Source organism: Mesoplodon mirus (assembly GCF_964341445.2).
Source record: "Mesoplodon mirus genome assembly, chromosome: 4".
In the NCBI taxonomy this organism is placed as follows: Eukaryota; Metazoa; Chordata; class Mammalia; order Artiodactyla; family Ziphiidae; genus Mesoplodon; species Mesoplodon mirus.
In genome coordinates, this window is record NC_138979.1 from 13,779,307 (window position 1) to 13,803,475 (window position 24,169).

General features: G+C 40.4%; 1 protein-coding gene across 1 annotated transcript in view; it reads left to right on the plus strand.

Moving 5' to 3' along the window:
- Positions 1 to 24,169, plus strand: part of DNAJC1 (DnaJ heat shock protein family (Hsp40) member C1) — a 210,314-nt gene that overhangs the window by 144,095 nt on the left and 42,050 nt on the right. The window lies entirely within an intron of this gene.

Consider the following 24,169-nt stretch of genomic DNA (forward strand, 5'->3'; position numbering starts at 1 on the left):
CTAGCCTCCTGAACTATGAGGGAATAAATGTTTAAGCCACCCAGTTTGTAGTGTAATGTTTTATGGCAGCCCTAGGAACTAATACTACATAGCAGTTTAAACGAATGAACTAGAACTATATGTATCAATATGGTAAATCTTGAAAACTTGGTGTCAAATGGGAAAAAGTATATCGCGCTACAATTTATGTAAACCCAAGGCAGATGGTGGGGGAGGGAGGAAACTATGACCTCCAGTAAGCAAGTGGTACTGACTGGACAAAGTGGCTTTGAGCTTCATTTTAAAGATGAATGAAGTATACTGAAAACTACAAATCATTGGTGAAAGAAACTAAAGAAAAATAAATTGAGAGGCATCTTGTGTTCATGGATTGGAAGACTTACTACTGTTAGACATGACTACTACTCAAAGCAATCTACAGGTTCAGTGCCTCCCCATCAGAATGGAATCTCAAGGGACTCCAAATAGCCGAAACAATCTTGAAAATAAGAACTAAATTGGAGGACTCATATTTCCTGATTTCAAAACTTACTACAAAACTATAGTAATCAAAACAGCGTGGGACTGCCATAAAGACAGACATATATATCAATGGAATAGAATAGAGTAAAAAAATATCCCTCGCATATATGTCAAATGATTTTCAGCAAGAGTGCCAGGACTGTCCAATGGAGAAAGGACAGTCTTTCCACAAATGGTGTTGGGAAAACTGGATATCCACATTGAAAAGAATGAAGTTGGACCCTTGTTTTACACCGTATAGAAAAACTAACTCAAAATGGAGCAAAGACATAAATGAGCTAAACTATGAAACTCTTAGAAGAAAACATGGGGAAAGCTTCATGATATTGAATTTGGCAAGATTTCTTGGATGTGACACCAAAAGTACAACAACAAAAGAAAATATAGATAAATTGGACTTCATCAAAATTAGAAACTTCTGTATATCAAAGGACACTATCAAGAGTGAAGATGGAACAGAATGGGAGAAAATATTTGCAAATCATATATCTGATAAGAGATTAATACACAGAGTATATAAAGGACTCCTAAAACTCAGCAACAACAAAAAACAGCCCAATTCAAAGATGGGCAGGAGATATACTGATGGCCAATAAGCATGTGAAACGATGCTCAACATCATTAATCATTAGGGAAATGCAAATCAAAATCACAGTGAGATACCACTCACACCCTGTAAGCATAGCCATATGAAAAAGAGGGGAAAAGGAAAATAACAAATGTTGGCAAGGATACAGAGAAAATGAAATCCTCATAAATTACTGGAAAGTGTGTAAAATGGTTCAGCTGCTGCGCAGAACAGGTTGGTGGGTCCTCAAAAAGTTAAGCATAGAGTTACCGTATGATCCAGCCCTTCCATTCATAGGTATATGCTCAAGGGAATTGAAAACAAGAATGCAAACAAATACATGCACGTGCATGTTCATAGCAACACCATTCACAATAGCCAAAAGGTGGAAACAGCCCAAATGTCCATCAATTAATGGATAAACAAATGTGGTCTAAACGTATAATGGAATATTACTCAGCCATAAAAAGGACTGACACATGTCACAACGTGGATGAACACTGAAACATTATAAGTAAATAAGCCAGAAACTAAAGGTCACATATTGTATGATTCCATTTATATAAAATATCCAAAGTAAGCAAATCCATAGAGGCATAACGTATGTTATGTATATTTTACCACAATAAAAACCATGAGTAAGGGCAGGTTTGTGACAGTCCTGGGAGCCGGGTGGGAAGCGGAAGCTGGAGGGGAGCAGCATGGTGGCCCAGGCTGGTAGGAGGCAGACAGCAGACTTCCCTCACCTCCCTCTGGAGGGCTATTTGGAAATTCAGTAACCCACAGCTAACATCTATTAAATATTATTGGCCTTAATATATGTCCTTAACTTACAGCCTCACTTCAAATGATGGTAACTTTATCTAATTTACCATCGTGTGGTGCCAGATCTTTCCTCAAAGATTTGAATAATCTCTTAGGTAGTGTTACGGACCTATAATGTTTGTGGAACTGGAACACTTAGCTGCACTGAGCAGTGAGAACAAAGCCTCCGAAGCCCTTGTCCAGCTGCACCGTTGGCTGCACCAACGGCTCTTAGTATTACTGTCTTTTGGACGGAAGCTTGACTCTTCCCTCCCTTAGCAAAGCGAGTCTAGTCTGCTTGGTTACGTGCAAGAACTGTTCAGTGCCAAATTCCAGCCACTGTCAAAATGGCCGGAATCTTTATTTCCGTCATTCACTCAGCTAGTCAGTCAGCCATTCATTCAACATAATTATCATAAGCCTGCTATGTGTCAGGCACAGTGGTATGTATGCTCAGATAATCAAGGAGTTTTCCATACCTGTTCATTTGTTGGTACATTTATTATATCTAATTTTTATTCTCAAGTATTGAAACACATGAAGGAAGAACAGAGTACTTGATGTATTATTATTGTTCAAACTAAAAAAATTGTTGACTGGTATTGTTTATATGTAAGTGGAAAGCATTATCAGAAGTCATAAATTTTTAAGACTGAATAAGGAATGAAGAAAATATGACAGTTGAATAGCTTTCTCTTGAGAGTAAGGAAAATAGACATCAGTGAGAGAAAAATCACAACTGTTAAGAAAAAATGGGAAAAGAATCTGAAAAGAATATATATATGTACATACGTGCATATATATGTATGTGTATATATATAACTGAATCACTGTGCTGTGTACCTGAAACTAACACAACATTGTAAATCAATGATACTTCAATAAAAAATTCTAATTAAAACTACCCCATCTAAAAGTGCAGTTAAATATATGGTGACACACATATGGGTATGAAGGTATCATTTTATGACTTGATCCTGGTGTGAGACTGGTTTTTATACTTTTCACATCCATTTCCCTTATCCTGGGAACCATCTTACAGACATATACCACTGGTCATAAGGAAATCTGGATAAAACACGAAAATTTAAAGCCTTCACAAAGAAGCAGCTCTTCAGTGCACACTTCATCTAAGTTCTTATTTTCACTTAAAAAGCTGCTAATAGGTTTGTTTGTGGTTTTCTAGATGTCAGTTCAAGTCTCCTTGAATTTGCAGAGATGAGTAAAGACCTAAATAACACATATTTTAAAAAATTATTACAATTTTATAAACTATTCCTCTTTATTATATTTTTCCTAGCTGTATTCTTGTCTGTATCCCTTTTCTGCAGATTACATAGGCCTTCCCTTGTTAGCGGTTAATGCTTGAGACTATCATATGGTATTCTTTCAGTCAATTTAACAAGTGTTTTCTGAGTACTTAGTATGCATCTAGTGTCAACCAAAAAATAATGCGGGAGGCTGCAAATAAGAAAAGTGTTTATTTGGGGTCTTAAGGATCAGAAATCAAGAGACACAGATTCTGGTAACTCTGAAAGAATGTTCTGAGGAAAAGAGTCAGGGGCTTATTGAAACGAAAAGCCAGAGGGTGTTAAAAGTTGCCTGGTGAGAATTATGATGGACTCTGACCTGAGTCAGACAGTATTTGTCCTTAAGAGATCACAAGTTTTTATTTATTTATTTATTTTATTTATTTTATTTTTTTTGGCTGCGTTGGGTCTTCACTGCTGCACCCGGGCTTTCTCTAGTTGCGGCGAGCGGGGGCTATTCTTGCTTGCGGTGCATGGGCTTGTCATTGCGGTGGCTTCTCTTGTTGCAGAGCATGGACTGTAGGAGTGAGAGCTTCAGTAGTTGTGGCACGAGGGCTCAGTAGTTGTGGTGCACGGGCTTAGTTGCTCTGCAGCATGTGGGATCTTCCCGGACCAGGGATCGAACCCATGTCCCCTGCATTGACAGGCAGATTCTTAACCACTGCACCACCAGGGAGTCCCGGGATCACAAGTTGTTTTAGGGTAGGGGTCTGATAAGTAGATAGACTGTCACAAGTTATTTTAGGGTAAGGGTCCTATAAGTATCTTGAGCTTCTGGCAGGTGTTCTGGATGACTTCATCAGGTCCAAAGGTCAGATTCCATCCAGGCTGAGACTTGCATAAGTCATACTTCCTTAATGGCCTCCCAGCTCCATTTAAGAGAGCTATCTGAGCAATACTGACTCTATTATTATTTTCCTTTCACACTAGGACTTTGCTATCAGATGACATAAAACTGGAAAGGAAATTATGACATTTATACTAATTGACAGAATTTGCAAGTATTGTCCTGATTGTGATGCTGTCTAAAATTATGATCCTACCTTAATTTTGTAGAAATATTTAAAAGGTATCCCACTTTCAACAGTTTGGCTAAATATGTTTTTATGATATTGCATGATACAATATATATGCTCACTGTCAGTGATAACACTTTTATTTGTAATTTAAAAAACTCAGAATGGGGCTTCCCTGGTGGTGCAGTGGTTGGGGGTCTGCCTGCCGATGCAGGGGACACGGGTTTGTGCCCTGGTCTGGGGGGATCCCACATGCCGCGGAGCGGCTGGGCCCACGGGCCATGGCCACTGGGCCTGCATGTCCAGAGCCTGTGCTCCGCAACGGGAGAGGCTGCAACAGTGAGAGGCCCATGTACCGCAAAAAAAAATAAATAAATAAATAAACTCAGAATGGATTACTGGGCTAAAATTGGGAAACCTGAGATCTTATCCCGACTCCATCGCTGATTGCCCAGTGAACCTGAAGAAGCCTTTTCAGCTTCTGTAGGCTTCAGTTTCTTCTATCTTAAAAAGAGGGTGTTGGGCTAGGTTGTCTCTGTGACCCCTTGTAATTCTAAAATATTATTAAATATTACAGCATATAGATAAACCACTGAAATGAGGCTGTTTTAAGGGAATATAACTACTAAAAGTGTTACCCTTTAAGAAAGCTAGTTAGATTCCAGTGTACATACATGATTCCAGTTACTAAACTAAGAATCAGGGGTCATTCTGTTGAATAATATGACCTTTGACAAATACTGGATGCATTATAGTTGAACAACATGGAAAGAGTACTACAAATTTCCAGCTTCCCCCGTACTATTTACCAATACATCCTTTTATCATATGTCCTGATTTTTTTTAAATCCCTTCGGTTTCTTTTGTGTCAGTTATTTTTTCTCAAATAGGATAATGCAGAAAGATTTCTGCCTGTAGACAGAATAGTTGGTCCTTGAGGTCACATTTAATGTTAATAGCTATAAATCTATAAATTAAAATGTCCCTTAAGAAATGAAAATGTCTCTGGTGGAATTCTAGCTTTACTAAGCAAGAGATCTACATTTTGAGTATCACTAATCCTAGAGAAATACGTAATTATTGTCATTTTCCACTCATGTATGCGTTATCCACTTCTAATAATACATACAGAATTTATTGTCCTACCTCCAAAGGGGCCTGGTGTGCTTCCCATCTATTTTTCCTTTGGGTTTTTCGACTTTTTCCCAAAATACTCACTCAGTAATTATTCACTGACTTTATAATGTGCTCCAGGCATTGAGAATATATGCATGAAAGGCATAGTCCCTAAGCCTTAGGAGATTGTAATCCATACAAAGAAACAGTTATATAAAGAGGCCATCACAATATAATGCAATAATTTTTATAAAAGTATATATAGTTATGGAGGAAGCATAGCAGAGGGAGTACTTCAGTATCTTGGGAGTTAGAAAGGCTTCACAGAGGAAACTTATTCTTAATGTAGGAGTAGTTATTAGATAGAAAACCCAGAATAGTGTATTCTAGGCACAGAGAAAATATTCAAAAAGGCACAGTGATATGAAACATCCTCCATGTTCAGCCAGTAGTTTCAGATGTCTGAAGCATTAGGATAGGAGGCAGAGATTAAGGTGAAATAAAAGTGGAGAGGTAGGCAGGGGCCAAGATACCCAGTCTTTAAATGCCTTGCATAGGAACTTGGATTTCTTCGTAAAGGAAATGAGAAAAATTGGTGGATTTTTAATAGTGGATCAAATCAGGGATATCAAGGAGCTTACTGCCTATGTTGTCTTCCAGGAGTTTTATGGTTTCAGGTCTTACATTCAAGTCTTTAATCTGTTCTGGGTTAAGTTTTATGTATGGTGTAAGACAGTGGTCCAGTTTCATTCTTTTGTGTATGCCTGTCCAGTTTTCTCAGCACCATGTATTGAAGAGACTGTCCTTTCCCCATTGTATATTCTTGGCTCCTTTGTCATAAATCAGTTGACCATATATGAATGAGTTTATTTCTGGGATCTCTATTCTCTTCCATTGATCATATATATCTGACTTTATGCCAATACCATACTGTTTGGTGTGGGGGGGCTGTCCATTTATTTTTTATTTTTCATACAATTTTTCATTCATTTTTTCCATTTATGGTTACTACACAGTATTGGCTGGGTGCCCCATGTTGTGCAGTACATCCTTGAGCCTGTCTTGCCCCCAGTAGTTTGTGTCTCCCTCTCCCCCACCCTTTTATTGCTGCCTGCCCGCCCCCTCACTGGTAACCACTAGTTTGTTCTCCATATCTGCGAGTCTGCTTCTTTTTGTTTTATTTAGTTTGGTGTGTTTTTTAGATTCCACATATAAGTGATATCATAGAGTATCTGTCTTTGTCTGACTTAGTTCATTTAGCATAATATCCTTCAAATCCATCCATGTTGCTGCAAATGGCAAAATTTCATTCTTTTTTTTACGGCTGAGTAGTATTTCATGGTATAGATATACCACATCTTTATTCATCTGTTGACGGGCGCTTAGTTTGTTTCCATATCTTGGCAATTGTAAACAATGCTGCTCTGAACATTGAGGTGCATGTAGCTTTCAAATTAGTGTTTTTGTTTTTTTCAGATGTATACCCAGAAGTGGAATTGCTGGGTCATATGGTAGTTCTATTTTTAGTTTTTTGAAAACCCCCCATACTGCTTTCCACAGTGGCTGCATCAATTTACATTCCCACCGGCACTGTATGTGGGTTCCCTTTTCTCCACACACTCACCAACATTTGTTATTTGTGTTCTTTTTGATGATAGCCATTCTGACATGCATTGTGGTTTTCATTTGCATTTCCCTGATGATTAGTGATGCTGATCACCTTTTCATATGCCTCTTGGCCTGCATATGAAAAATCTGCATTTCCTCTGGAAAAACGTCTGTTGAGTTCTTCTGCCCCAGTTTTTAATCGGGTTGTTTTTTTGATGTTGAGTTTTATGAGCTATTTTTATGTATTGGATATTAATCTCTTATCAGTAATATCATTTGCAAATATTTTCTCCCATTCGGTAGGTTGTCTCATACTATACTGTTTTGATTACTGTAGGTGTGTAATATAATTTGAAATCAGGGAGCACGATGCCTCCAGTTTTGTACTTCTTTCTCAAGATTGCTTTGGCTATTGGGGGTCCTTTGTGGTTCCACTCTAATTTTAGGATTGTTTTTCTATTTCTGTGAAAAATGCCATTGGACTGTATTGAATCAGTAGATTGCTTTGGGTAGTATGGACATTTTAACATATTCTTCCAATCCATGAGCACAGACTGTCTCTCCATTTATTTGTGTCTTCTTCAATTTCTTTCATTAACGTCTTACGGTTTTCAGTATACAGATCTTTCACCTCCTTGGTTAAATTTATTCCTAGGTATTTTATTTTTTTGTAAATGGGATTGTTTTCTTAATTTCTTTTTCTGAAAGTTCATTACTAGTGTATAAAAACACAACAGGTCTTCCCTGGTGGCGCAGTGGTTGAGAGTCCCCCTGCTGATGCAGGGGACACGGGTTCGTGCCCTGGTCCGGGAAGATCCCACATGCCGCGGAGCGGCTGGGCCCGTGAGCCATGGCCGCTGAACCTGCGCGTCTGGAGCCTGTGCTCCGCAACGGGAGAGGCCACAACAGTGACAGGCCTGCGTACCGCAAAACACACACACACACACACACACACACACACACACACACACACACACACACACACACACACACACACACACACACACACACACACACACACACACACACACACACACACACACACACACACACACACACACACACACCAGATTGTTTTAATTGATTTTGTTTCCTGAAAGTTTACTGAATTTACTAGTGCTAACAGTCATTTGGTGGAGTCTTTAGGGTTTTCTATACGTTATATCAAACATCATCTGCAAAAAGTGACAGTTTTACATGTTTGCATGCACTTTCCAGTTTGCATGCACTTTCCAGTTTGCATGCATTTTATTTCTTGTCTGCTTGCTTTGGCTAGGACTTTCCATACTATGTTGAATAAAAGTGGTAAGACTTGGCATCCCTGTCTTGTTCTTGATCTTAAAGGAAAAGCTTTCAGCTTTCCACCATTGAGTATAATGTTAGCTATGGGCTTGTCATATATGACCTTTATTATGTTGAAGTACATTCCCTCGGTTCCCACTTTCTTGAGAGTTTTTATCATAAGTGGATATTTATGGATTCTGTCAAATTCTTTTTCTGCATCTACTGAGATGATTATATGATTTTTATCCTTCATTTTGTTAATGTTGTTAACAAACCAATGTTGTTAATGTTGGTGTATATCACATTGATTTGCACGTTGAACCATTGTTGCATCCCTGGAATAAATTCCACTTGATCGTGGTGTATGATACTTTTACTGTATTAATGAATTTGGTTTGCTAATATTTTCTTGAGGATTTTAAAATGTATCTGTGTTCATCTGGAATATTGGCCTGTAATTTTCTCTTCTTATGGCTTCCTTGTCTGGTTTTGGTATCAGGGTAATGCTGGCCTTGTAAAATGAGTTTGAAAGTGTTCTCTATTTTTTGGAAGTTAGAGAAGGATTGGTATTACAGTTGACCCTTGAACAACATGGGGATTAGGGGCGCCAACCCTTCACACAGTGAAACATTTGCATGTAACTTTATAGTCAGGCCTCTGTATCCCCAGTTCCACATCTGTGGATTCAACCAACTGTGTTTCGTGTAGTACTGTAGTACATATGTATTGAAAAAAATCTGCATGTAAGTGGACCCATGCAGTTCAAACCCATGTTGTACAAGGATCAACTATAATTCTTTAAATTATAGTTTTGGAGGACGTGCATTAGCTCATCAATACTCTGACTACAAGAGACTGACTTCAGATATAAGGACACACATAAACTGAAAGTGAAGGGATGGGAAAAGATACTCTATACAAATGGAAACCAAAAGAAAGCTGGGGTAACTATACTTATATCAGACAAAGTAAACTTTAAAACAAAGATTATCATAAGAGACAGAGAAAGAGTATTACATAACGATAAAGGGGTCAATCCAACAAGAGGATATAATTTTAATTATGTCAGTGGTAAATCAATACTTTTTTTTCCCTAAAGATTTACTTTAATTTTATTTTTGGCTGTGTTGGGTCTTCGTTACTGCTCGCGGGCTTTCTCTAGTTGCGGTGAGTGGGGGCTACTCTTTGTTGTGGTGCACAGGCTTCTCTTTGCGGTGGCTTCTCTCGTGGAGCACGGGCTCTGTAGTTGTGGCTCGCGGGCTCTAGAGCTCAGGCTCAGTAGTTGTGGCGCATGGGCTTAGTTGCTCCGTGGCATGTGGGATCCTCCCAGACCAGGGATTGACCCTGTGTCCCCTGCATTGGCAGGAGGATTCTTAACCGCTGTGCCACCAGGGAGGTCCCCAATACCTTTTTTAAGCTTGAATTTCAAAGCGTGACTGACAAGCTGGTGGGCTAATGCATGTCCTCCAAAACTAAAAAAAACTAATTTGTACTGCTTTTTCATGAGGTCTTAAATCAAAGCCAGTGTCATGTTCTAAAATTTTTCTATTAACACCATGTTAATCTTAAATATGATATAACTTTATCCTAAGTAGTCTAATAGTATATATATCTAACTTTGATTTTCTACGCTTTACTATTCATTTTTCTCAAAACAAAATTTTTTTTACATCTTTATTGGAATATAATTGCTTAACAATGGTGTGTTAGTTTCTGCTTTATAACAAAATGAATCAGTTATACATATACATATGTTCCCATATCCCCTCCCTGTTGCGTCTCCCTCCCACCCTCACTATCCCACCCCTCCAGGCGGTCACAAAGCACCGAGCTGATCTCCCTGTGCTATGCGGCTGCTTCCCACTAGCTATCTACCTTACGTTTGGTAGTGTATATATGTCCATGCCTCTCTTTCGCTATGTCACAGCTTACCCTTCCCCCTCCCCATATCCTCAAGTCCATTCTCAGTAGGTCTGTGTCTTTATTCCTGTCTTACCCCTATGTTCTTCAGGACATTTTTTTTTCTTAAATTCCATATATATGTGTGAGCATACAGTATTTCTCTTTTCTCTTTCTGACTTACTTCACTCTGTATGACAGACTCTAGGTCCATCCACCTCATTACAAATAGCTCAATTTCATTTTTTTATGGCTGAGTAATATTCCATTGTATATATGTGCCACATCTTCTTTATCCATTCATCCGATGATGGACACTTAGGTTGTTTCCATCTCCGGGCTATTGTAAATAGGGCTGCTATTAACATTTTGGTACATGACTCTTTTTGAATTATGGTTTTCTCAGGGTATATGCCCAGTAGTGGGATTGCTGGGTCATATGGTAGTTCTATTTGTAGTTTTTTAAGGAACCTCCATACTGTTCTCCATAGTGGCTGTACCAATTCACATTCCCACCAGCAGTGCAAGAGTGTTCCCTTTACTCCACACCCTCTCCAGCATTTATTGTTTCTAGATTTTTTGATGATGGCCATTCTGACTGGTGTGAGATGATATCTCATTGTAGTTTTGATTTGCATTTCTCTAATGAGTAAAGATGTTGAGCACTGTTTCATGTGTTTGTTGGCAGTCTGTATATCTTCTGTGGAGAAATGTTTATTTAGGTCTTCTGCCCATTTTTGGATTGGGTTGTTTTTTTTGTTATTGAGCTGCATGAGCTGCTTATAAATTTTGGAGATTAATCCTTTGTCAGTTGCTTCATTGGCAAATATTTTCTCCCATTCTGAGGGTTGTCTTTTGGTCTTGTTTATGGTTTCCTTTGCTGTGCAAAAGCTTTTAAGTTTCATTAGGTCCCATTTGTTTATTTTTGTCTTTATTTCCATTTCTCTAGGAGGTGGGTCAAAAAGAATCTTGCTGTGATTTATGTCATAGAGTGTTCTGCCTATGTTTTCCTCTTAGAGTTTGATAGTGTCTGGCCTTACATTTAGGTCTTTAATCCATTTTGAGCTTATTTTTGTGTATGGTGTTAGGTAGTAATCTAATCTCATACTTTTACATGTTGCTGTCCAGTTTTCCCAGCACCACTTATTGAAGAGACTGTCCTTTCTCCATTGTACATTCCTGCCTCCTTTATCAAAGATAAGGTGACCATTATGTGCGTGGGTTTATCTCTGGGCTTTCTATCCTGTTCCATTGATCTATCTTTCTGTTTTTGTGCCAGTACCATACTGTCTTGATTACTGTAGCTTTGTAGTATAGTCTGAAGTCAGCGAGCCTGATTCCTCCAGCTCCATTTTTCGTTCTCAAGATTGCTTAGGCTATTCGGGGTCTTTTGTGTTTCCATACAAATTGTGAAATTTTTTGCTCTAGTTCTGTGAAAAATGCCAGTGGTAGTTTGATAGGGATTGCACTGAATCTGTAGATTGCTTTGGGTAGTAGAGTCATTTTCACAATGTTGTTTCTTCCAATCCAAGAACATGGTATATCTCTCCATCTATTTGTATCATCTTTAATTTCTTTCATCAGTGTCTTATAATTTTCTGCATACAGGTCTTTTGTCTCCTTAGGTAGGTTTATTCCTAGATATTTTATTCTTTTTGTTGCAGTGGTAAATGGGAGTGTTTTCTTGATTTCACTTTCAGATTTTTCATCATTAGTATATAGGAATGCCAGAGATTTCTGTGCATTAATTTTGTATCCTGCTACTTTACCAAATTCATTGATTAGCTCTAGTAGTTTTCTGGTAGCATCTTTAGGATTCTCTATGTATAGTATCATGTCATCTGCAAACAGTGACAGCTTTACTTCTTCTTTTCCAATTTGGATTCCTTTTATTTCCTTTTCTTCTCTGATTGTTGTGGCTAAAACTTCCAAAACTATGTTGAATAAGAGTGGTGAGAGTGGGCAGCCTTGTCTTGTTCCTGATCTTAGTGGAAATGGTATCAGTTTTTCACCATTGAGGACCATGTTGGCTGTGGGTTTGTCATATATGGCCTTTATTCTGTTGAGGAAAGTTCCCTCTATGCCTACTTTCTGCAGGGTTTTTATCATAAATGGGTGTTGAATTTTGTCAAAAGCTTTCTCTGCATCTATTGAGATGATCATATGGTTTTTCTCCTTCAGTTTGTTAATATGGTGTATTACGTTGATTGATTTGCGTATATTGAAGAATCCTTGCATTCCTGGAATAAACCCCACTTGATCATGGTGTATGATCCTTTTAATGTGCTGTTGGATTCTGTTTGCTAGTATTTTGTTGAGGATTTTTGCATCTATGTTCATCAGTGATATTGGCCTGTAGTTTTCTTTCTTTGTGACATCCTTGTCTGGTTTTGGTATCAAGGTGATGGTGGCCTTGTAGAATGAGTTTGGGAGTGTTCCTCCCTCTGCTATATTTTGGAAGAGTTTGAGAAGGATAGGTGTTAGCTCTTCTCTAAATGTTTGATAGAATTTGCCTGTGAAGCCATCTGGTCCTGGGCTTTTGTTTATTGGAAGATTTTTTATCACAGTTTCAATTTCAGTGCTTGTGATTGGTCTGTTCATATTTTCTATTTCTTCCTGATTCAGTCTTGGCAGGTTGTGCATTTCTTCGAATTTGTCCATTTCTTCCAGGTTGTCCATTTTATTGGCATAGAGTTGCTTGTAGTAATCTCTCATGATCTTTTGTATTTCTGCAGTGTCAGTTGTTACTTTTCCTTTTTCATTTCTAATTCTATTGATTTGAGTCTTCTCCCTTTGTTTCTTGATGAGTCTGGCTAATGGTTTATCAATTTTGTTTATCTTCTCAAAGAACCAGCTTTTAGTTTTATTGATTTTTGCTATCGTTTCCTTCATTTCTTTTTCATTTATTTCTGATCTGATGTTTATGATTTCTTTCCTTCTGCTAACTTTGGGGTGTTTTTGTTCTTCTTTCTCTAATTGCTTTAGGTGCAAGTTTAGGTTGTTTATTCGAGATGTTTCCTGTTTCTTAAGGTGGGATTGTATTGCTATAAATTTCCCTCTTAGAACTGCTTTTGCTGCATCCCATAGGTTTTGGGTCGTCTCCATTGTCATTTGTTTCTAGGTATTTTTTAATTTCCTCTTTGATTTCTTCAGTGATCACTTCGTTATTAAGTAGTGTATTGTTTAGCCTCCATGTGTTTGTAGTTTTTACAGATCTTTTCCTGTAATTGATACCTAGTCTCATAGCGTTGTGGTGGGAAAAGATACTTGATACAATTTCAATTTTCTTAAATTTACCAAGGCTTAATTTGTGACCCAAGATATGATCTATCCTGGAGAATGTTCCATGAGCACTTGAGAAAAATGTGTATTCTGTTGTTTTTGGATGGAATGTCCTATAAATATCAATTAAGTCCATCTTGTTTAATGTATCATTTAAAGATTGTGCTTCCTTATTTATTTTCATTTTGGATGATCTGTCCATTGGTGAAAGTGGGGTGTTAAAGTACCCTACTATGAATGTGTTACTGTCGATTTCCCCTTTTATGGCTGTTAATATTTGCCTTATGTATTGAGGTGCTCCTATGTTGGGTGCATAAATATTTACGATTGTTATATCTTCTTCTTGGATCGATCCCTTGATCATTATGTAGTGTCCTTCTTTGTCTCTTCTAGTAGTCTTTATTTTAAAGTCTATTTTGTCTGATATGAGAATTGCTACTCCAGCTTTCTTTTGGTTTCCATTTTCATGGAATATCTTTTTCCATCCCCTTACTTTCAGTCTGTATGTGTCTCTAGGTCTGAAGTGGGTCTCTTGTAGACAGCATATATATGGGTCTTGTTTTTGTATCCATTCAGCCAATCTGTGTGTTTTGGTGGGAGCATTTAGTCCTTTTACATTTAAGGTAATTATCGATATGTATGTTCCTATTCCCATTTTCTTAATTGTTTTGGGTTCGTTATTGTAGGTCTTTTCCTTCTGTTGTGTTTCTTGCCTAGAGAAGTTCCTTTAGCATTTGTTGTAAAGCTGGTTTGATGGTGCTGAACTCTCTCAGCTTTTGCTTGTCTGTAAACGTTTTAATTTCTCCATCAAATCTGAATGAGATCCTTGCTGGGTAGAGTAATCTTGGTTGCAGGTTTTTCTCCTTCATCACTTTAATTATGTCCTGCCACTCCCTTCTGGCTTGTAGAGTTTCTGCTGAGAGATCAGCTGTTATCCTGATGGGGATTCCCTTGTGTGTTATTTGTTGTTTTTGCCTTGCTGCTTTTAATATGCTTTCTTTGTGTTTAATTTTTAACAGTTTGATTAATATGTGTCTTGGCGTATTTCTCCTTGGATTTATTCTGTATGGGACTCTCTGTGCCTCCTGGACTTGATTAACTATTTCCTTTCCCATATTAGGGAAGTTTTCAACTATAATCTCTTCAAATATTTTCTCAGTCCCTTTCTTTTTCTCTTCTTCTTCTGGAACCCCTATAATTCGAATGTTGGTGCATTTAATGTTGTCCCAGAGGTCTCTGAGACTGTCCTCTGTTCTTTTCATTCTTTTTTCTTTATTTTGCTCTGCATCAGTTATTTCCACTATTTATCTTCCACCTCACTTATCCATTCTTCTGCCTCAGTTATTCTGCTATTGATCCCATCTAGAGTATTTTTCATTTCATTTATTGTGTTTTTAATCGCTGCTTGATTCATCTTTAGTTCTTCTAGGTCCTTGTTAACTGTTTCTTGCATTTTGTCTATTCTATTTCCAAGATTTTGGATCATCTTTACTATCATTATTCTGAATTCCTTTTCAGGTAGACTGCCTATTTCCTCTTCATTTGTTAGGTCTGGTGGGTTTTTATCTTGCTCTTTCACCTGCTGTGTGTTTTTCTGTCTTCTCATTTTGCTTATCTTACTGTGTTTGGGGTCTCCTTTTTGCAGGCTGCAGGTTCATAGTTCCCGTTGTTTTTGGTGTCTGTCCCCAGTGGCTAAGGTTGGTTTAGTGGGTTGTGTAGGCTTCCTGGTGGAGGGGACTAGTGCCTGTGTTCTGGTGGATGAGGCTGGATCTTGTCTTTCTGGTGGGCAGGTCCACGTCTGGTGGTGTGTTTTGGGGTGTCTGCGGACTTTTTATGATTTTAGGCCACCTCTCTGCTAATGGGTGGCGTTGTGTTCCTGTCTTGCTAGTTGTTTGGCATAGGGTGTCCAGCACTGTAGCTTGCTGGTCGTTGAGTGAAGCTGGGTGCTGGTGTTGAGATGGAGATCTCTGGAAGATTTTCGCCGTTTGATATTATGTGGAGCTGGGAGGTCTCTTGTGGACCAGTGTCCTGAAGTTGGCTCTCCCACCTCAGAGGCACAGCACTGACTCCTGGCTCCTCAATTTGGGATGATTCGTTGTCTATTCATGTATTCCACAGATGCAGGGTACATCTAATTGATTGTGGAGCTTTAATCCGCTGCTTCTGAGGCTGCTGGGAGAGATTTCCCTTTCTCTTCTTTGTTCTCACAGCTCCCGGGTCTCAGCTTTGGATTTGGCCCCGCCTCTCCGTGTAGGTCGCCGGAGGGCGTCTGTTCTTCGCTCAGACAGGACAGGGTTAAAGGAGCAGCCTCTTCGGGGACTCTGGCTCACTCAGGCCGGGGAGGGGAGGGGCACGGAGTGCGGGGCGAGCCTGCAGCGGCAGAGGCCGTCGTGACGTTGCACCAGCCCAAGGTGCGCCATGCATTCTCCCGGGGAAGTTGTCTCTGGATCCCGGGACCCCGGCAGTGACGGGCTGCACAGGCTCCCCGGAAAGGGGCCGTGGATAGTGACCTGTGCTGGCACACAGGCCTCGTGGCGGCGGCAGCAGCCCCAGTGTACCACGTCTGTCTCTGGGGTCCGCGCTTTCAGCCGCGGCTCGTGCCCGTCTCTGGAGCTCCTTTAAGCTGTGCTCTTAATCCCCTCTCCTCGCGCACCAGGAAACCAAGAGGGAAGAAAAAGTCTCTTGCCTCTTCGGCAGCTCCAGACTTTTCCCAGACTCCCTCCCGGCTAGCTGTGGTGCATTAGCCCCTTCAGGCTGAGTTCTCGCCGCCAGCCCCAGTCCTCTCCCTGCGCTCTGACCGAAGCCCGAGCCTCAGCTTCCAGCGCCGCCTGCCCCGGCGGGCGAGCAGACAAGCCCCTCGGGCTGGTGAGTGCCGCTCAGCACCGATCCTCTGTGCGGGAATCTCTCCGCTTTGCCCTACCCAGGTATGTGGGGAGTTTCTTGCCTTTTGGGAGGTCTGGGGTCTTCTGCCAGCGTTCAGTAGGTGTTCTGTAGGAGTTGTTCCACGTGTAGCTGTATTTCTGGTGTATCCGTGGGGAGGAAGGTGATCTCCGCATCTTACTCTCCCGCCATCTTCCCCGGAAGTCAAAACAAAGTTTTAGGCAGTAAATAGTAATGTAATTCTTTATAAAGCTTTTCCTACTTTTCAACATTAAAAAAAAAATAGAAAACAAGTAATAATGACAGCACAAAGATTTTCTAACATAAATTTACCAATGCTCATTTTCAAAGAGTCTTTCTTTTGAATAATATAGTAAATGCACACTCACACATATCTTTTATATAATCTTAGTAAATAATATAGTAAATGTTGGGTCTTAATCATTTATAATTTTATCCAGAATACTTTTTTTTTCTTTAAGAACTTTGAATCTTTGGCTTCTTGTATTGACTTTCTAGGTGGTCTTAAGAAAATTATTATATCTTTTTGCCAATTCCCTAACCTTATAGGTGATGATAGTGTTATTATTTCAGGAAGAGTAAGACAGGATGTAAGTTTTGTAGAGCATTAGAAAGGTGTAGCTAAAAAAGACAACAAAGACCCCAGGTCCTGATTTAGGTCCTTTTTTAGACTATATAGCATTATTCCACAAGCAGGGATAAAGATTTAAATAGATGGAATATTTATTTGTAATTTAAAATAATTTTCATTCCCCCCCCAAAAAAAGTTGTGATGTGCTACATCTTTAAAAAAAATTAGCATGACACTACAATTTCCTTATCTTATAATGGAAATTTTATGGCATCCAATAGATTAATAGATGAATGTAACATTAAAAGAGCCCTGAAGTAGACACATACATACAGTCAATTGATTTTTTTAAAGAATTTAAAATGTTTATATTTGCCTCTAGTGATTACATTCCTTTTCTTCTTGACTTCTGTTTCTCTTCTTTGTCTTTTTTTTTTAAATTTTTATTGGAGTATGGTTGCTTTACACTGTTGTGTTTGCCTGCACTGCACAACAAAATGAATCAGCCATACACATACAGATATCCCCTCCCTTTTGGACCTTCCTCCCATTTAGGTCACCACAGTGCATTAGGTAGAGTTCCCTGTGCTATACACTATGTTCCCACCAGTTGTCTATTTTATACATAGTATCAATAATGTATAGTGTCAATCCCAGTCTCCCAATCCCTCCAACCACCCCTTTTCCCCTTGGTATCCATACATTTGTTCTCTACAGTCTGTCAACTGATTTTTGACAGTGATATCAAGGCAATTCAGAAGGGGAAAGAATGTAGTCTTTTCAACAAATGGTATTGGAGCAACTGTGAAATAGGAAATGAACCTTGACCCCTACCTTACCCTTGAGGTTGGTAAAGCCTTTAGAGACAGGACACTCAAGTCACTAACCATAAAAGAAAACACTGATAAATTGGACTTCATGAAAATTAAAAACTTCTGTCATTCAAGAGGTACCATTAAGAAAATGAAAAGGTACATACTGTCAACAACTGTGAAGGGTCTACAATTTCACACTATTTGTAGACTAACAAGTTAGCCTGCCACAGTTTCATGAATGGTGATAGAAGAATAAGACTCCTGGTCAGAGATAAAGGACAGTTTATTACTCACAGCAACAGCAGTAGCCAGAATATCAGCATTTTAAAGCCATTTCCCCAAGCCTCTGGTATAGCAGGATGCTTTAGCAAACTTCCACCCTGGCCCACAGGAGAAATCTGTGGCAGTTGGGTCACCAGTAACAACCCTGGCCAGAAAGTTGAGGCTGATCTGAGTGTCTTCCACCACCATGGTACGTAGTGTAATTGGTCAATTCAAATAATCAGGAACAAATTTCATACCACCTTTTAGAATTAGATGATTCCCATTGTGGGGATACCTTCCTCAATGAGCACATGAACTACAAGTCAGTTATCCCTCATTTCGGAGGGGTCTTCTCAGTCATCTGAGGGCTACATAACCTGCTGGTGGTGTTTCTTTAAACATTTGAATGTCTCTTATGACTACTCCCAGGGTGCAAGTCATTGTATTTTCAGGAATAAAGGAAAAAAAGATGGCTTGCTTCTGCACCAAAGTGTATTCCTGAGGTGCATGCACATGATGACCCTGTAAAGAAAGTTTATTTACAATTATTAGGGCAGTGGTAGTATATTACATATGAGACTTTTATGAGTTGGGGGAGGAACAAGTTGACCCTGCTTCCTACACTCCTCTCAGCTGGGCCAGTTCACGTTTTTTTTTTTTTTTTTTTTTTTTTTTGCTGTACGCGGGCCTCTCACCGCTGTGGCCTCTCCCGTTGCGGAGCACAGGCTCCGGACACACAGGCTCCGCGGCCATGGCTCGCGGGCCCAGCCGCTCCGCGGCATGTGGGATCCTCCGGGACCGGGGCACGAACCCGTGTCCCCCGCATCGGCAGGCGGACTCTCAACCACTGCGCCACCAGGGAAGCCCCCAGTTCACTTTTAATAATGGAGTCTAGTCCTTGTTTTGTTGAGCAACTACCTGAAGTCATCAGCCCAACCTGTCATGTTGGTCAGTGCCACCAGCTGAGTCACATTTTTCGTCCCCACAGAATGATTGAGTGATAGCCATGGGGATGAGGATAGAGATGACACTCAAAGGTGTTGATGTATGTTTAGCATGGGATATACAGGATCTGGGCCATCTGCTGTTTTTAATGACACTGTCAGAAATATTTAAGGCAATAATAATCAAATTGTGGTACAGCCAGCTAAATTTAAGGCACTTGGAACAGTTTGAGAGAGTAGCACCAGGGTGTTTTCCTTCATGAGGAAGGTTCCAGGGCCTATTCTGAAGGACAAAATTATTAACACTCCTCCCTTCCCCATATCTCTCAGGATCTAAGCTGTTCCCTTTCCAGATTTTGAGATTGCTGTTCTCCCTCCATTGCCACAAAATTGGGGTATCTCATTCCAGAAGCTATAGCTTCACCTTTTTTTCCCCCATTCACCCCTGACCTTGTACCAAGATCTTTTTCCCAGAAGGGTCAAGTATGAGAGGAAAAAGTCATTTTTATACATCTTACAGAGTTCCATTAGATCCCCCCACTTTGCACTGTATTGGTGACAAGTATATTCAACTAAGTGATCATGACCTAGGACCATGTGACTCTAACAGGAGAATCCAGGTAGCTGAACCAGAATTGAGGTTGAAACGCCTATTCCCCCTTTTGGCTGGACTGCCACCCACAAGGTATACCAGCCAGACTGGGCTGGGATTGTCATAAGGGAAAGAAGCATCATGCCAGAATCAGGTGGGAATCCCAAATTTTCTAAATATGTCTCTATAACCTGCCTCTCCTTTCATCCTAATCACTACCCATTACCCAGGAAGTAGCTAAGAAGATAAGATTCCTTTCTAGAGAAAGTGACATTTAGTGACCAAACTGCCTTATTACTAAGGTGTAAAGACCTGGAGGAGATGAGGGAGATAGAGTCAAATCTTTTTGAATTAATTTTTGAGTTCTATCAGATACGGTAACTCTTGAGTGGCTGTTGAGTGGCTTTTGCAATAAAAGGTGTACTGTTGACAGACCGTGAATGGTCTGGAAAGCTGAAAAATGGCAAAGATCACCTTCAAGAGCCATAACGATGTGGCTAATGAGATGGGAATGGCAGCTCAGTAACCTGGAAACGTGTCAGTGGTGGGGAAGCACCCCGCCTCCCGCCCCCAGCTCTGCTCTCTCTGCACAGCGACGTCTGTTTTGTTTTCTCATAGCTGGTACTGAGGTTGGATACCGTCAGGTTTCTGATTAGCCCAACCATCAGTGAACAAGGCCCAGGCATTTAATGGAACCTTTGTGAATTGAGGGCCCCACTGAGCCAGCAGTTTTGCTTCAGATGGTGGAATAGAGTAAAAGTTTCTCCCAAAGGGAAAGCTGCCACTTGTTCATGTAGAGACCAGATGCCAGTGGGCCCAGGCCAGCTGTGTTCTTGAACTTACTGTTTCCATTTAACAAGCAAAGCTTGTTAGGCCCTCTCAACTTATGAGTCATTGAATCTGCATTGACTCACCCCAAAATGGGAATATCAGACTGGAGAGTCACAAGGCTTCCTTAAACCAGGCATTCTTTTTGAAAGTAGTTCAACAGCAAGGTAGTAGTTGCTTTTCAAAAAGGGTGCACCTCGGAATTCCCTGGTGGCCCAGTGTTTAGGACTCTGCGTTTCCACTGCAGGGAGCACGGGTTTGATCCCTGGTCAGGGAACTAAAACTCCACATGCTGTGCAATGAGGCCCCCCAAAAAGGGGGTGGTGTGCCTACCTGATAACTGTGTCAGGGAGGCAGCAAGTCCAAAACCCAAGAGATGCCTCCAGGTCAAGGCTGTTTTCCTTTGTCATAGGCTCCAGGTCACAGGGTCATTAGTCATAGAGACTTACCTCCCAAAAGAGTCATGAAGATGTGGGACTTCAAAAGCAGACAGCATGTCAGCAGCTTGCTGGACAGGTACAAATGCAGCCTGCTGGTCCGAGTCCCCTCAAAGTACTGTGATAAGTAGTTTAGTCTGTATAAAGTACCAGGTAGAGTGCTGAAATGAGACACATACTATCTCCAGTACTCAAAGATTTGGATAAGGTGCTTTTAGTTCTGAGCTGCACAAACCAAATGCAACTCCACTGTTTTGGGTGACCCAAGATCACACCACGTGTGATCAGGTGGTGAGGTTCTCATGGCTGATACCATCTATTTCAGCTTTGAGAACTCTCTGACTCAGTACCATAGCCACAGGGCTTTCTAGCTGAGGTCATGGGGTTGCCACTGGCTGGCTCAGGTTTGCACAGTGGTGACCTTCTTTGCCGAGTCCATCTTCATCCAGAGCAGTTGCTCTCCCATCACTGACATCTCTTAATTCCCACTCAGTTTCTACATAAGGGCTAGGGGAGTTTTCCAGGGTGGTAGGCTGACCACAAAAATTTACCTAAGTTTCTTTGGGTTAATTTCTCATTCTCTAGTTGGTCACTTACATCAGCATTCTAAATCCAATCTGAGGTAATAAGAAGCTGAATACTAAGCAAGGCCTCATTCTTGGTTTCCTACAAGAGTTTATCTGTCTCTGGGAGACCTCCTGAAAGGATAGAAGCAGCCATGACCCACTTCCAAAACCTCTGAGACCTTTTACTGTCATTTCCAAATAGACTTGAGGTCAACAAGATAGACTGTAGGAAAGACAGCCCAGCTGATACCATTTGTCCTTAAGACCATTCATTACACACCCTGCCCCCTCAACTCCCAAGTAAACCAGACACTGTTCTAATGACTGGCCTGACTTATACCCATGAATTTCTCTCCTTTCATGGTCATTACAGATATGTGTCTCTGTAATTGTCTGAAAGAGAGCAGAACCTTTTGCCTGAAAGGGAATAGTACTAAAATGAATCTCCTGGTTGTTCCCGTGGGACAGACCTGAGGCTGATTAACAGGGTGGTAAGGAAGTGCCCCAGCCCAGAAGAGATTTAGCAGCAGTGAGGACACCTCTGAGGCACCTGTCTTGAACCTGTTTCCTGGTGTTCAGCGTGCAGCCACCTCCGCAGTTCACCCTCAGTAACAGGCAGTGAAAGGAAGGGCCGTTTGCTTCCAGAACTGACTGTACAACTTGGTCAACATGTTTACTGCAGGTTCCCAAGGCCTTCCCTCAAGTCTCTGCGAGGCTCTCATCCTTCCTCTTTCAGAAAGTCATGTCTCTGTCAGAATCCTATCCTCGTCACCAAAACTATAAGGAATTGGAGATTCTACCCCACTTGCAAGTACGTAAGTTAGCCTGCCACAGTTTCATGGATGCTGGTAGAAGACATGAGACTCTTGGATCAGAGGTAAAGGACAGCTTATCACTCACAGCAATAGCAGTAGCTAGAGTATCAGCATTTTTCTGCTGGTTCCCTGAGCCCAGTTCCCCCAGAGCAATGCGGAGGGAAAGATGACCCCCTCTGCAACCAATGGGTTGTGGTACAGAAGAGGAATCCTGAGCTTAAGGAACCCAAATCTTTTATAACAGGCAATAAGCATGGCTGTCCTTTTCTCCAGAGGGAGGCAATTATCTTCACTATACCAGATAGTAAGAATGCTTGCCCCTTGATCTTGAGGGAGACACTGTCTCTTCCTAACACTGCCTGTCTATTGGGCTGCTTGAATGCCCTCACAACTGGGCAGTTGGCCTTCAGAGCCAAGTGATCCCAAAGACAGCAAGGCAGAAGCTGCAGTGTCTTTTATAAACTATCCTTGGAAGTCGCACACTGCCATTTCTACAATATCTTGTTAGTTACACAGGTCAGCTCTAGGCACTGTGGAAGGGGACTGAACAAGGAGGTAGAAATCACCGAGGACCATCTTGGAGGCTTGTAACCACAATGGTTACATAAGCTATTAGCATCGTAGTTAGCTAGATAAAGAGTATATGGGAATTAGGTAAGTCTACTGTTTTAAAATAAAAGTTGAAGAATTTTAAATGAAAATGTAAGTTACAGACTGGAAGAAAATATTCACAAAACATATATCTGACAAAGATCTTGTGTCCACAAAATATAAAGAATTCTTACAACTGACTGATAAAAAGACAACCCAGTTAACAAATGAACACATACTTCACAAAAGTAGATATTCAGTTGGTCTTTAAACACATGTAAAGATACTCAAGATCATTTGTTATCTGGGAAATGCAAATCATTACCACAATAAGATACATTTCATTCCTACCAGACAGTCAAAATAACTGGAAACTTCCCTGGAGGTCCAGTGGTTAAGACTCTGTCCTTCCAATGCAGGGGGCACCAGTTCGATCCCTGGTTGGGGAACTAAGATCCCACATGCTGCATGGCATGGCCAAAAAATAAAATTAAATAAAATTAAATTAATAAATAAATTCCTGATTATTCTTTTAAAATAAATAAGTAAATAAAATAACTGGTAATATCAAGTGTGGGTGAGGATCTGGAGCAACAAGAACTCTCATTTATTGCTGGTTAGAGTGTAAAACAATACTTGGGAAAAATACTTATCTAGTTTCTTATAAAGTGACATGTATACTTTCTATATGACCTAGCAATTCCACCAGTAGGTATTTATCCAAGAGAAATTAAGACACATGACCACTAAGAGAGTTATACACAAATATCCATAGCATCTGTATTCATAATACATAATAACCCAGAGCCGGCAGCTACCCAAATGTTTATCAGTAGGAGAATAGGTAAACAAATTGTGATACAAATCTTGTTTTCTGATATGTGTTGTGAATATTTGCTCCTGGTTTGTGGCTTTTTCATTTTTTAAGCAGTTGCTTTAAAAGACCAAGAGTTTAATTTTAGCAGTCCAAATATTTATGGTTTTAACATTTTAAAGTGATTAGTTGTATACAACTGGTATTCTAACTCAGAGAGAAGGTTGCCAAAACCTCTACAGTGAAGGAGTCTCTGGGGGGCACTAACAGGAGTGTCTGTTATTTTGCAATTAGGACAGATTCTAGAGCCCTTTGTTAGAGGGGCCCCCATTCAAAGTGAGCTAATTTGCAAGTAACAGCATAAACGGGCTTGTGTACAAGTTGTAAATGAGAAATATGTTTCCTTCAGAACACAAAAAAAAGCCTAAAAGAAGTTGTGGGTGCTGAGAGTCAACAGCTGTTTCTTGACAGTGTCAGAGAGAGAGCAGCCTTCAGTTTCCCAAATAATTTTCAGGAATCTCATCGAGGTGGCAGGGGGACCGTACCCTGTGTGTGGGGCAGTGGCCCATCCTCCTTTTGTGAGCACCTTGTATTATCTGTACGTCCTGAACGAGTGTGTCAA